General features: G+C 38.4%; 1 protein-coding gene across 1 annotated transcript in view; it reads left to right on the forward strand.

Moving 5' to 3' along the window:
* gxylt1a (glucoside xylosyltransferase 1a) overlaps positions 1–12,798 on the forward strand; it is a 23,651-nt gene that overhangs the window by 9,956 nt on the left and 897 nt on the right. The window contains exon 9 of the transcript XR_004333068.1: positions 7,540–7,551. The gene's annotated coding sequence lies outside the window, so the exon portion shown is untranslated. The remainder of the gene's footprint in view (positions 1–7,539; positions 7,552–12,798) is intronic.

Consider the following 12,798-nt stretch of genomic DNA (forward strand, 5'->3'; position numbering starts at 1 on the left):
GCCACTCCTTAGTTGCCCTGGCTGTGTGTTTCAGGTCGTTGTCATGCTGGAAGACCCAGTCACGACCCATCTGCAAATGAGGGAAGGGGGTTGTTGGCCAAGATCTCCCGATACACGGCCCCATCCATCCTCCCCTCAATACGGTGCAGTCGTCCTTGCCCCTTTTGCAGAAAAGCATCCCCAAAAAAGGATGTTTCCACCTCCATGCTTCACAGTTGAAATGGTGTTCTTGGGGTTGTACTCATGCTTCTTCTACCTGCAAACACGGCGAGTGGAGTTTAGACCAAAAGGCTCTATGTTTGTCTCATCAGACCACATGACCTTCTCCCATTCCTCCTCTGGATCATCAAGAGAGTCATTGGCAAACTTCAGACGGACCTGTATATGCGCTGGCTTGAGCAGGGGGACCTTGCGTGCACTGCAGGATTTTAATCCACGATGGCGAAGTGTGTTACTAATGGTTTTCTTTGAGACTGTGCTCCCAGCTCTCTTCAGGTCATTGACCAGGTCCTGCCGTGTAGTTCTAGGCTGATCTCTCACCTTCCTTGTGATCATTGATGCCCCACGAGGTGAGATCTTGCACGGAGCCTCAGGCCGAGGGAGCTTGACCGTCATCTTGAACTTCTTCCATTATCTAATAATTGCACTAGCAGTTGTTGCCTTCTCATCAAGCTGCTTGTCTATTGTCCTGTAGCCCATCCCAGCCTTGTGCACAATTTTATCCCTGATGTCTTTACACAGCTCTCTGGTCTTGGCCATTGTGAAGAGGTTGGAGTCTGTTTGATTGAGTGTGTGGACAGGTCTTTTATACAGGTAATGAGTTCAAACAGGGCAGATAATACAGGTAATGAGTGGCAAATAGGAGGACTCCTTGAATAAAAACTAAGGTCTGTGGGAGCCAGAGTTTGTTAGAGCCATATTAGTGGAAAACAACGCCTACTGGGATTGATAAAGGTTGCTCAAAACCCAAATACAATTTAAAAATGCGAAATCAATTTGAAGCATATAATAATATTTATTGATATAAGCAACAGAGAACGAATTTGATGATTAGCCTCCTTTTGGAGCATCTTAATGAAACAGGCCAATGATAGTGGAAGATAGAACATGAGTCTATAGGCTTGAGGTGGTGCAGAAGTGAACCCACCAAAAATACAAAGTGTGAACATCTCATTTGAATCTTGTGGAACATGCTGGAACTAATCGTGCTGATTTGTGCAAGTGCAGGCCTGAAAGACCGTAGAATTTGAGGATAGCTATAGAATAGCATCCAAGGACTGATTGGCAAAATAGGCTAAGATGTTATTGGTCAGATAAGGTGATGTCAGAATTTGACAATGTGGGAAAGCAGACGTGAAAGAGAAGATTATCGTGGGAAGAAAAAGCAGAAAGGCAAAACATGAAGGAAAAGATGTGTTATTAAACTTTCGCTAAAGCTTCACTGTGCATGCCTTAAAACCAAAACAATGAGATAAAAGAGGCTTGAAAGCCAGACAGAGCTGTGTTGGCTGATGACTCACCCATGACACTGTGTTTTCAGAGTTAAAGGCAGGCTTCATACATATTGTACAGCTTGATATGTTTTAAGGACTGCAAGGAAGACATGATGATTAAATAAAAGGGCACTTGAGGCTTTCATAGATTAAACAAATTACTCAATACTTGACAACATCATCAAGGTTACTTTTAAAGAATAATTTTGCAAAACAGAAGTCTTGAGTTAGGATGAGGCTCCAGTTAGTCAAGACAGTGAGTCATGTGTCTTGTCAGTTTGATAAACAGAACAAAGTATCAAACCAGGACAGGGATGACAGCAAAGTGAGACGTTTAACACAGTCAAATGGACCAGGTAGAAAATCTGTTTTCACCTTGTGCATCTATCTCTCTGTTCTCTACCTTTCCTGCTACAAAGGATATCATTTAACTAGTAAATATTTTGATCAATAACGTATTTGCAAACACTGCTGAGGCAATTATTTTGTGCTCATATATCAGGGGTTAAAACAATTAATGTAATATATTGTTGAGCATTACCCATGCATGGATCCTTCAGTTTCATGCTGAGAAGGGAATTTGCCACTGTAAGCAGAAAAATATGAGAAATATGCACATTAAAATTGAAAGAAATAGCTAGTTTAGGGCCTATAGTTGGAAAATATGGATATCATCTTCATACAATTATTGATATAGTGATAAATTGCCAATTTAGATTTTTCTAATTCTTTATTTTGACAAAGATAAGAGTACGCATAGAAGGGGCATTAGTTTTGCGTGAAATGAAATGAAAAGTCAAATATATTACAATTCATTATTGAACATGTACATTTCAGGGCAATCCATCCCATAGTTGTTGAGATATTTCAGTCTAGACCACATGCTGTAACTGGTTGCCTGACTGACCTGCAGACTGGCATTGCCAGCATTAGAGCCTAAAAAAGAGCTAAAAATTTGAGCTAAAAAAAGAGGTTATTCCACCTTTGAGTTCAATCAACAAATCCTCAGTACAATTTTTGGCGAAAAGGCTGGAGGGTGGGCTTCCAAGTATTGTGGGGGATGACCAAAATGGATTTATAAAGGTAAGGCAAGGATTTTATAATGTATGAATATATAAACCGATACTTATTTACTTTCAAGCTCTTATCTAATTTTACATATTTGAGAATCAAAATCACAATATATTTGGAAACTATAGCACTAACAAACAATGACGTAATAATTAACTCAGTACATCAATCTATAGAGAAGTGGAGGCCTTTACTGATATCCATAATAGGGAGAATAAATATATTAAAAATAAACACATTGCCTAAATCAATCTATTTATTTCAAATATCCCTCTCCCGCCACCTGCAGGATTGTTTGAGAAACTCACAGCAGTCCTCAGGAAATTTAAATGGAATAAGAAATGTCCTTGAATCCGTTTATCTTTGCTACATCTTTCATTTAATACTCGGAGGCTGAAATGTCCCAACCTTTGTTGGTACTATTTAGCAACACAACTGAGAACTACAATGTTCTATTTTTCTTTTGGAGATGAAAATGCTATCATTGCATTTGTACATGTATTCAGCCAAGCTAAGTACTTAAGAACACATACTCCTTATCCAATAGTTCTTAATATGGTTTGTGTATTATATGGGGTAAAAGGATACATGAACATATTGGACGCTCTTTCATAATTCAGCCCAGATTTCATTTAAACCAGGCAAGCTGGATGCAGGATTTCAGAAATGACCAAAGAAAGGAATATGTAAAGGTGACTTCTTTAAAGTAGGGATCCTAATGACCTTTGCAGAAATCTGTATGACATTGCAAGGAAACATTTTTTTTTAAATATCTCCAATCCAAATATTTTTATTTCTTCTATGCAAAACCAATCGGTCGAGATTCCTGCACTTTCAAGAGGGGATTTACTATTTCATCAATATACAACTGGTTTGCATCTGGCTCTAAAGAAACATTGATAGCCAGACTTGAGACATGGAGGGCAGACTTAAAAGAGGACGTTTCAGAAAACGACTGGATGAAAACTTGTGACGAAGAAAACGGTTAACTCTAAAAGCTACTTCAATATAATTGGCTGATGCTGACACACACAACTTCTGTTAAACTGAATAAATACAACAGTAATATTCCAGACCTTTGTTTTAAATCAAATGAGGCTAAAGGAACATGGATGCACTGTGTCTGGGAGTGGGACAAAATTAAATTGTTGAAAATTATAATTGCTATGAAAAATTAATAAAAATTATATTTGCTGAGCTAATGTAGTTGGAGAACTAACAACTGACGTGCTCGCAACTTGGGAACATACTAGTCAGTCCCAAGAGTTCTCCAAGCTTCTTCGGTATTTCCTCTGTACTGGGCCGTTCTTTCTTTTTGTTCCAAGGATTTGACATAATTTTGTCCAATAAAGAGTTATTAACGTAGGGGAAGAACTCTTCATGCTAGAGCTAGCTTGCTTAGAGTAAATTAATTGTTTATTAAAAACATGTATTTTTGCCATTTATACTCCAATAACTCTTTGGCTCTCCCCCAGCCCTGTCTGGCTTGCTGTTTGCCAAGTTATTCATAGTTCTACTTTTCTAAATTTGCAAACCCCATTTTAGCAAATTAGTTGAATCTATTCCTCAAAGATTAGGAAGGTAAACTAGATTAATGACACAGTGCCTTACAGCTACATTGTGTGGATCAATGTTTCAACAAATAATCTATACTCTGACTACCCATGGGTGGCAGCTCTTCTCCTCTCACTCAACAGCCATAAACAAAAACTCGAAGATCTTCCACATTGACCCCAAGGGCTCTTGCCTCCGCTGCCATCACATACGAGATAGCACGGCATGTTTTATAGATGCATAACATTCAAACATACAAAAATAAGGATGTTATTACTCAGTCTAACACTTATATTGGCTTTTTACGGCCCAGTTGCAGCAAATGTCATTGAGATTGAGCATTCAAAATGCACAAGTAATACCATCTGTATTGCCACTCATAAAAGAGGGTATCAATCACTTCCACTGACCTTTTTTCCCCCTGATAAAGTGTCTCATCAATGAGCCAGATCCCAGTGCCTGAGGGCTAAAGGACTATTGGTTAAAATCAATGCCATGCCAAGTATTGTTAGTGACCAATATGCCCCATGATTCAATACTCCGCACTTTCTTGATTGCATTGTAGACACCACTGACAAGCAACATTAATGGGCCGAGCATGTGATTCATAGTAACTGATTGATTGCACAGACTATTACGGGCATCCACTTTCATGCACCGGCATGACAGTAGCATCAGTGGCAATAAAGTGTCTGTGACTTGGCCAAGTGCCAGGAATGTGTGTGTTGACTGTTTGCATGCAAATTAATATATTGTTATGTATGTGTATGTGCGACTGTTGACTTTTGGGAGGCATGCCAAAGACCTTTAGCTTTGGCTCACAGTTTTGGTTTGTTTACTGAAGTTCTTCTGGACCTCCTGTAGCCTATGTGACTTTCTCTCACTACAGTGACTTCAATTGATGTGTCTGTCATTTCCTGTTTTGACCCAAGTTGTTTCTATTGCTAAATAATTACAGGGAACTTAGCAAACTTTTTTTCTGTACTCTTGTTTTTCACATCAGTTGTCTTTTCCCTTCATCTTTTTAGTCGCTTGAGTCCTCAATCTTGGATACTGTAGGTCATTTAATTGTCTTCCACATGCATCCCTCCTTCAATGGCATTTCCTAATGAATGTACCGTCCCTGGGACCACACACAGAGGTTGTTTCATTGACTATTGGAGCAGCTCGACCCATGCTTGGAAACTTTAATTGTTTTTCCCGGAGTCTGACAGCCGTCGACACATGATGGATTTGCCACAACATTTATCTCTAACACAGAAAAGGACAAGCCTTGTATACCTTGAAAAACATTCATGGTCAAAGGAGTCAGTGCAAACAAACTTTTTAATGGGTGGATTTCCAAGTTTGGTTTTAGACCGGAGAAGTGTGTCTCATTTGGAGTTGAAAGTACATTCATAGTAAATCCCGAGGGCTAAATGGGCTGTCCCACAAACGCCGCAATTTACCACAAATCTCTCTCCACCTCATGAACTGTTGGCTGTGATGAAAGTGTTAAATGAGCTGGGTTTTCTGGAGAGAAAGAAACGTAGACATGCCCCTCATGTGAAACCTATTATAAATACCTAATCCCAAACTAATTTAGCATTCTATTTCTTGTACTCTAAGGCATGTAACACTGAAATAGATTAATCAGACACATTACAGCAGCGATGCAATTTAGGGTTACCAAGCTGCAAACTGCATAATCAGCTGTATGGTTTCAAATAAGGAATATAGTACAAATTGCTACAAGAAAGCCATTTTTCAGACCCCGTTATTAATTTCAAGGGCACTTTGACCACCAAACCCAGAGATGGTTCTTCATCAAAGCTCCTGTAAGTCATTATCATTATTTATGCATGCTTGGGGCAATGGGAAGTCTAATTCTACAGTGATATGACTGATAGTAGGTGAGTGTAGGTTACATGAAGAGAATGTGATGGAATATTTCTCAAGAAAACGTCTTTCTTGGTGCCTGGGTGGCTCGCCTGGTGGAGCGTGTGCCCATGTCCGAAGGCTTGATCCTCGACACAGCGGTCACTTTGCTACATGTCGTTCCCTCTCTTTCTCCCCCTTCATGTCTAAGCTGCCCTGTAAAAAACAAAGACCTGAAATGCCCAAAAAATAATCTTAAAAAAAGACAAAAAAACAATATCTTTCTGTAAAGTGAACTACTTTGAATTGAAAGACAATTCCTAACCTCTTCCAAGAAAACTTTTAACTTGGATCGTAAGTTTTTACAGCAGCTGCTGTTGTGGACACTGTGTTGTCTGTTACGACTCAGTGCCAACTTGCTTCACCAAAAGGACTCATGGCTATTTATATATGAATTTGTTAGTCCACCATATTGTACTGTGCAGCATATTTTCTCCCAAAGCCACCTTTATTATTTTAGCCAGAGTAACTGAACTCAACTGGCTCCCTCGTTATATTGCCATTTAAGAATAAGCTGCTTTATGTGCATAAGACATCACATCAACAATATTGTAAGATGAGATAAAAGCAGCCATTACAGAAAAGTCAGAGGACGTTAAAAATGGAGCAGTCATCACTGTGTCAGGAATATGTATTTTACTCCATCATAACTAGAGAATAACCAGATTTCAATTAAAGGGGAGCCTGAAGCGAGTCACCGGCATCAACCTTAAGGGTCTGGCTTTATGCTATTTCATTATCTCCATGCTGCATGTATGGATTTCCTTTCACCTTTACCCTGCAGCCGTTTAATGTTCCTTTCACTCAATATTCTACCTATAGAGGTGTAGAGAAATCAATTGAAGGGCTGTGATGTGGAGTCAATTCTAAATTGTTACATTGAGTGAAACATTTACACTTGGTGCTTTTAATAATGTGATTACTTGTATTGCCGTAACACCCTTTACAATGTAATATAATAATAATACATTTTATTTTATAGCGCTTTACATTACTCAAAAACACTTTACAGCAAAACCAGCACAAATAGCACATTAAAAACAGCTCACCAATAAACACATACAACAAGCATATTAAAAGCAATGAAAAACAATAAAACTAGTAACTATCAGCGACAACATGTTCCAGGATTTTTGACAGGAAGTTGGACATGGTGTCTGGGTTTAGACCAGATTTCTTGAGGATGGGGATGACTGACTGCAAGCTTGTGGGGACTGATCCGGATCTGAGAGAGGAATTGATGATAGTAGTGATGAGCGGGCCGATGGATGGTAGACAGGTCTTAATGAAAGCTGATGGGATCAGGGCTGCAAGTGGAGCTGTTCATACCTGTGGGGAAATGTGAAAGCTCCACAGGGGACAGCAGAGAGAAGGTGTTGATTTGGGATTGAAAAAATGAGAGAAAGAGTTGCATTTATCCACTGTGAAGGTTGTAGAAATGTCGTCAGGGGGGTTAAGAATTTGTTTATTGTAGAGAAGAGAGTCTTGGGGTTGCAGGAGTTGGAGTGAGCTGTGAGTGGTAGTTGGACTGGCCATTGTTTAGGGCTTTTTTGTATTGGGGAAGGTTGTCTGTATATGACTTTTTAATATGTACATGAAAAGTCTTAAAGTGTTACTTTAAATTATGTTTTCTGAGAGATTGTATAAACTCAAACCTGGGAAATCAATGAGTCACATATTGATCAAATGCATGAAAGCCTCTCATGGTTTTAAAATAAAAACATTTGTGTATTCACTACTTTTTTTTTCACACAATGTCATAACAAAAAATAACACATTTTACTTTATACACAAAACTATCCTTTAGTGTTGATACACATCATTATGTAACGAGGCATGCAGTAGGAGGTCATTTTATTTTACCTACAGTGAAAACCAAGTCAATTCAACGTTCAGTTAGGTACAGAGCAATGTGTGAATGGAACTCTCTCCAAAATACTATCAAACAAAAAATCACTTAACATATTATCTTCAAAGAAATTTAAATATCAGTTAGAGAGAGTCTGTTGTAGGGCTTTCTGTTATATTTTTCCTCTTAAAACAGATCTATTCGGAGTAGCGTAATGTCTTTCTTTTGATTAATTGTGTTTACTGTAAGATTTAACTATGATTTATATTTCCAAATGTTGTATAATGTCTGTGTGTGTATGGTGTGTAATGTGATTTCGTAAAGTGTATTGTCACACAACAGACATTATCAATTATTTGTGCTTGGCCTCATTCTAAACATATGGGATGAAGCAATACATAGTCCATGAAGAAATGTATGCAGAATGCAGGTAACATTTGACATTTCTAATGAAGTTTGGATTTATTTGGCAGAAGGGTTGCAACTTTATATACCAGGTTAATGACAATTTAATAAGATTAAGTTCTAATCCTGTTTGCAGATCACCGAGGTCTACAGTGTGACATCGCAGGATAATCCACTAGGCTTCTCAAATGATTATCTCACCAACACACAAATGCTAATACAACAATCCTTTTCGCCATTATTGTGATTGACAATATATATGAAGGTGTTTAAATACCAACTCATATATTGTCAGAATAACTCATACATTGGCATATACGCGTCAGGCTTAATGGCCAAAGAGCCACAGGACCAATAAGCAGCTTTATTTACTCAGCACATAATCTAACTTTATTCTAAAATTGAATGATTATTCCACCAAGCCAGCACCCTAGCAAACAAATCAATAAATACAAACAAAAGTCTATCATTATTAGAAATGTTGAATACATATTTTAAATATTTTCTGTGGATCATAAATAGAGGTTTAAGAAAGTGAAATAGCAGCCCATCAGACAAAACAAAAAATTGAAAATAGACATTCTTTTAATTGTTTAAAAAAAACAAAAGACAATAACAAAGAAAAAAAAATGCTTTAACAGGTGAAATGTGCTTCACAGTTTTTTTTCAAACTTTTGCATAGATTTAGCAAGGCATGTTTCCCTGTTTTTGGTACAGCTGTTGGTGATACCATTGCGTGGTGGTTTCATCAGCTCATGCTCATAACACTGAATGCAGATAAATGTTTGTGTGCACTCTAATCAGCTTTACACAAACATTTAGCTACATTCAGTGTCATGAGAATGAGCTGATGTTAGCATTGGGATTAGGAGGAAACAACTGATCAACTTGGCTTGTAAATATTGTTTGAGAACCTGCAAAAGATCCTTGTTTGGCAGCATGATCATTCTCATAACAAGCCAGTAATGGATATGATGAAGCATGCAGGTGAAGAAATAGAAGAGGAAACCTGACTGGGCCTTTATAAATGAAATGCAAATTAATTTAAATGCAGATTGAAGAGACACATCACCTTCCAGGTGTCAGCCTGTATTATGAAATGATGGCACTCTCTCTGATTATGCATTATAATATAGCAGCGTTTTCTCAAATGCTTTCTGCTACAGTCTTTCCTGCTCGGCTTTCTAATGGACATCACTTTTGAGTACCAGAGCAGGAAGTCATAAAAGCATCAATTGGCTTCATGCTAACACCTTAAGCAACCTTTCATGCCACTGCACTTTCCTTTAATTTCATTATAAAATGTGTTAATGCAAGAAGATAGGAAATAGAACAACTCAGCAGGTGTAGCTACTTAACATAATCATGCTTTCCATCCAATTAAGCCCAGCATGGGCCCTGTTCAGCACCGGATACATATATAAGGTAAAAATATATAAGGTATAAATCCTCACCCAGTCATCACAAGCTATTCAGGGTTCTATCAGAATTCCTAATTCAATGAACATTTTGGGGAGATGTCTTATCCTGATCATAATTATATGGTATGGCATTTATATGGATTGTTCACAGAGAGCATAGTCCCATTTAATCTTCCACAACATTACATATTTCATTAATGCTACTCTTTACAAGTTAACAGCAATCAGTAAGCTGATATAATATGATTGTTTCCATCAGCTAAGACTAAGGTGTGAAATACAGAGAAAAACACAGCTGAGGTGATGCCAACAATAGACAGACTTGATGATGAACAGTAGAGGATTTATTATTATGTTCATCCTTGTGTAACATTATTCTGTTTTTCGTTGCAATTTGATTTCTTACACTTGCATTATTCATGAAACCGCAAATGACTTGCTTGAGAACACATTTTTACATAAAGAGAGGAAATAAAATCGTGAGCAAATGGAGTTTAATATAGATTTCATCATTAGAATTTACTGAAAATGTGTACTGAAACTCTTGAAGCGTGATTTATGGTTCTGCGGAGGCTCCACGCTGAGCTTTCGTTGTAGCCTTAAGTGGCCTTAAGCCTATACCCGACATGTGTGTGTGTGTGTGGGGAGTGTGTGGTCGAGAGAGGGAGAAGTGAGAGAGTGACAGTGATTATTTTCGGAGCAAGTAGCGACTCCGAAGTCATAGTGAGAGGAACAAAGTTTCTCCCCTGTGTTCTCTGACCCCGGTGGGAAATCTGCAGCAGGAAAAGTTAACCCTCTCCTTGATTTCATGTTGTTTATGGAGAAGGAGAACCAGGTAATGAATAAGGGGAAATGCAACGATAGCAAGCCCCGACATGAGTCGCCCCGATGTGCGTCACCGCGACGTGTAGTTCCATTTTTTGAGAGGTGTACGTCAGGCTTTGACGTAGGTTTCTGTCTCCTACGTACGTCGCCGAGGTGTAGATTTTACACAGAAGTATGAATCATGCTTTAGCGTATCTGCATTCACTTGACTATCCAGCTGTGCCCCTCTGTCCTGTCAGTTTGTGCAATTTTGTGTGGAGGAAAAGAAGATCCACAAATTCCAAGACCTCTATTCTACCCAAGTTGCCTTCTTGGAAATTACCAATCTTCCCACAATGACTAAAAGCTATAATCCCTTTTCCTTAAAATACCATTATTTTGGCTCTGTTGTGACAGGGTTGGTTTACAGAAACCACTCCTCTCTTTTCAATTGTCAGTCTGTGTCATTACTATTCAGGTGTTGGAGTCAAAGAAGACATCCTCCCATCGGAGGCTGCATCTTCTGTTTTTTTCTGTATACTCCTCCATTATACAGTGACTACAAATAAACACCATCTCTCTCTGTTTTCTTTCTGGCCACTCTTGCAGTCTATGAAAACAACATGCATAGCGATTGAGTGAAAATTCTCCTCTATTAATGTGGAACAGCAGTAGCTTTGGTAGCACAGCAAATATTTTCCGGTGCATCAATGAGGTCACAGTGCAAGTCATCAGATGGAGCATAATAATAATAATAATTCAGTACATTGATATAGCGCTTTATAATAGACTCTCAAAACGCTTCGGGGGGAGAATGTAGTAAAGATAACTGTAAAGTCATTGGTCACATTTACATGTGTAATTGGGCCCAATGGAAGGCTTAGCCAAAATTTTGCAATTTATCACAGTCGACAACGTCACCTTGGAACTTTCACCCAAAGAGTTTAAAGTTTCATTTGATATCAGTTGGTACCAATCCCGGGGACTCCCACTACACAGGCAAGCTCATATAAATGATCAGAGACAAGGTTTGTTTGAGCAACTCAAAATAATTTATCATAAACGCGAAAACAATGCTTATTTGAAGTTAAAAACTGAACCAATGTAATAAAAGACAAAATTACCAAAAATACAAAACACAGTAGGAGAGGAGAATTTTGCTGAAGTGGAAACTATTTAAGTGGTTGCAGTGGTCATCATGGGTGGATCGTACAACAAAAGACAGGGACTGCAAATAAACATGCAAATATCAAAATAAACCCAAATAACACACTAAAAACATGCAATGCTACTAGTAAAATAAGCCAGTTATAAGTCACCACTTCTAAAAATAACTCAAGCCACCACTAGGTTTCTAAAAACTCAGGCCGGATTAAAAGTTACTAAAACAAATGCACAATGTCCAAAAGAAATGAACTCCCCTGAATACGAACATAAAACCAAATCGTAACAATATACAGACAGGCAAAGGTGCCGGTACAGGTACAGTTGTGTTCAGAATAATAGCAGTGTGTTTAAAAAAGTGAATAATGCTCAACATCCTTTTAATTCCATAATATCAATGCATTGGGAACACTGCACATTCAATTCCAAATCAGTGTTTACAGAAAGTGAAGGAAAAGGAATATTAGGCTGTTCAAAAAAATAGCAATGTTTGCATCTTTCTTTACAAACTCAATCTTTTACTGGTTTTCCTAAAAAAAATGTCTCAAGGGTTTGCTTTACTTTGAATCACTGCTCTAATATTTAGTTGCATAACCATTATTCCTGAGAACTGCTTCACGTCTGTGTTGCATGGAGTCAACCAACTTCTGGCACCTGTGAACAGGTATTCCAGCCCAGGACGATTGAACTACATTCCACAGCTCCTCCGCAATACTGGGTTTTGCCTCAGAAACAGCATTTTTGATGTCCCCCCACAAGTGTTCTATAGGATCGAGGTCCGGGGACTGGGCCGGCCGCTCCGTAACATCAATCTTGTTCATCTGGAACCAAGACTTTGCTTACTTATTGGTGTGTTTTGGTCATTGTCTTGTTGAAAGGCCCATTTTAAAGGCATTTCCTCTTCAGCATAAGGCAATATGACCTCTTCAAGTATTTTGATGTACTGAAACTGATCCATGATCCCTGGTATGTGATAAATAGGCCCAACACTACAGTATGAGAAACATCTCCATAACTATGCTTAACTGTCTTCGTAGTGTACTGTGGCTTGAATTCAGTTCATGGGGGTCGTCAGACAAACTGTCTGCGGCCCCTAGACCCAAAAAGAACAGTTTTGCTC

This window comes from Etheostoma spectabile, chromosome 8 (genome assembly GCF_008692095.1).
Source record: "Etheostoma spectabile isolate EspeVRDwgs_2016 chromosome 8, UIUC_Espe_1.0, whole genome shotgun sequence".
In the NCBI taxonomy this organism is placed as follows: domain Eukaryota; kingdom Metazoa; phylum Chordata; class Actinopteri; order Perciformes; family Percidae; genus Etheostoma; species Etheostoma spectabile.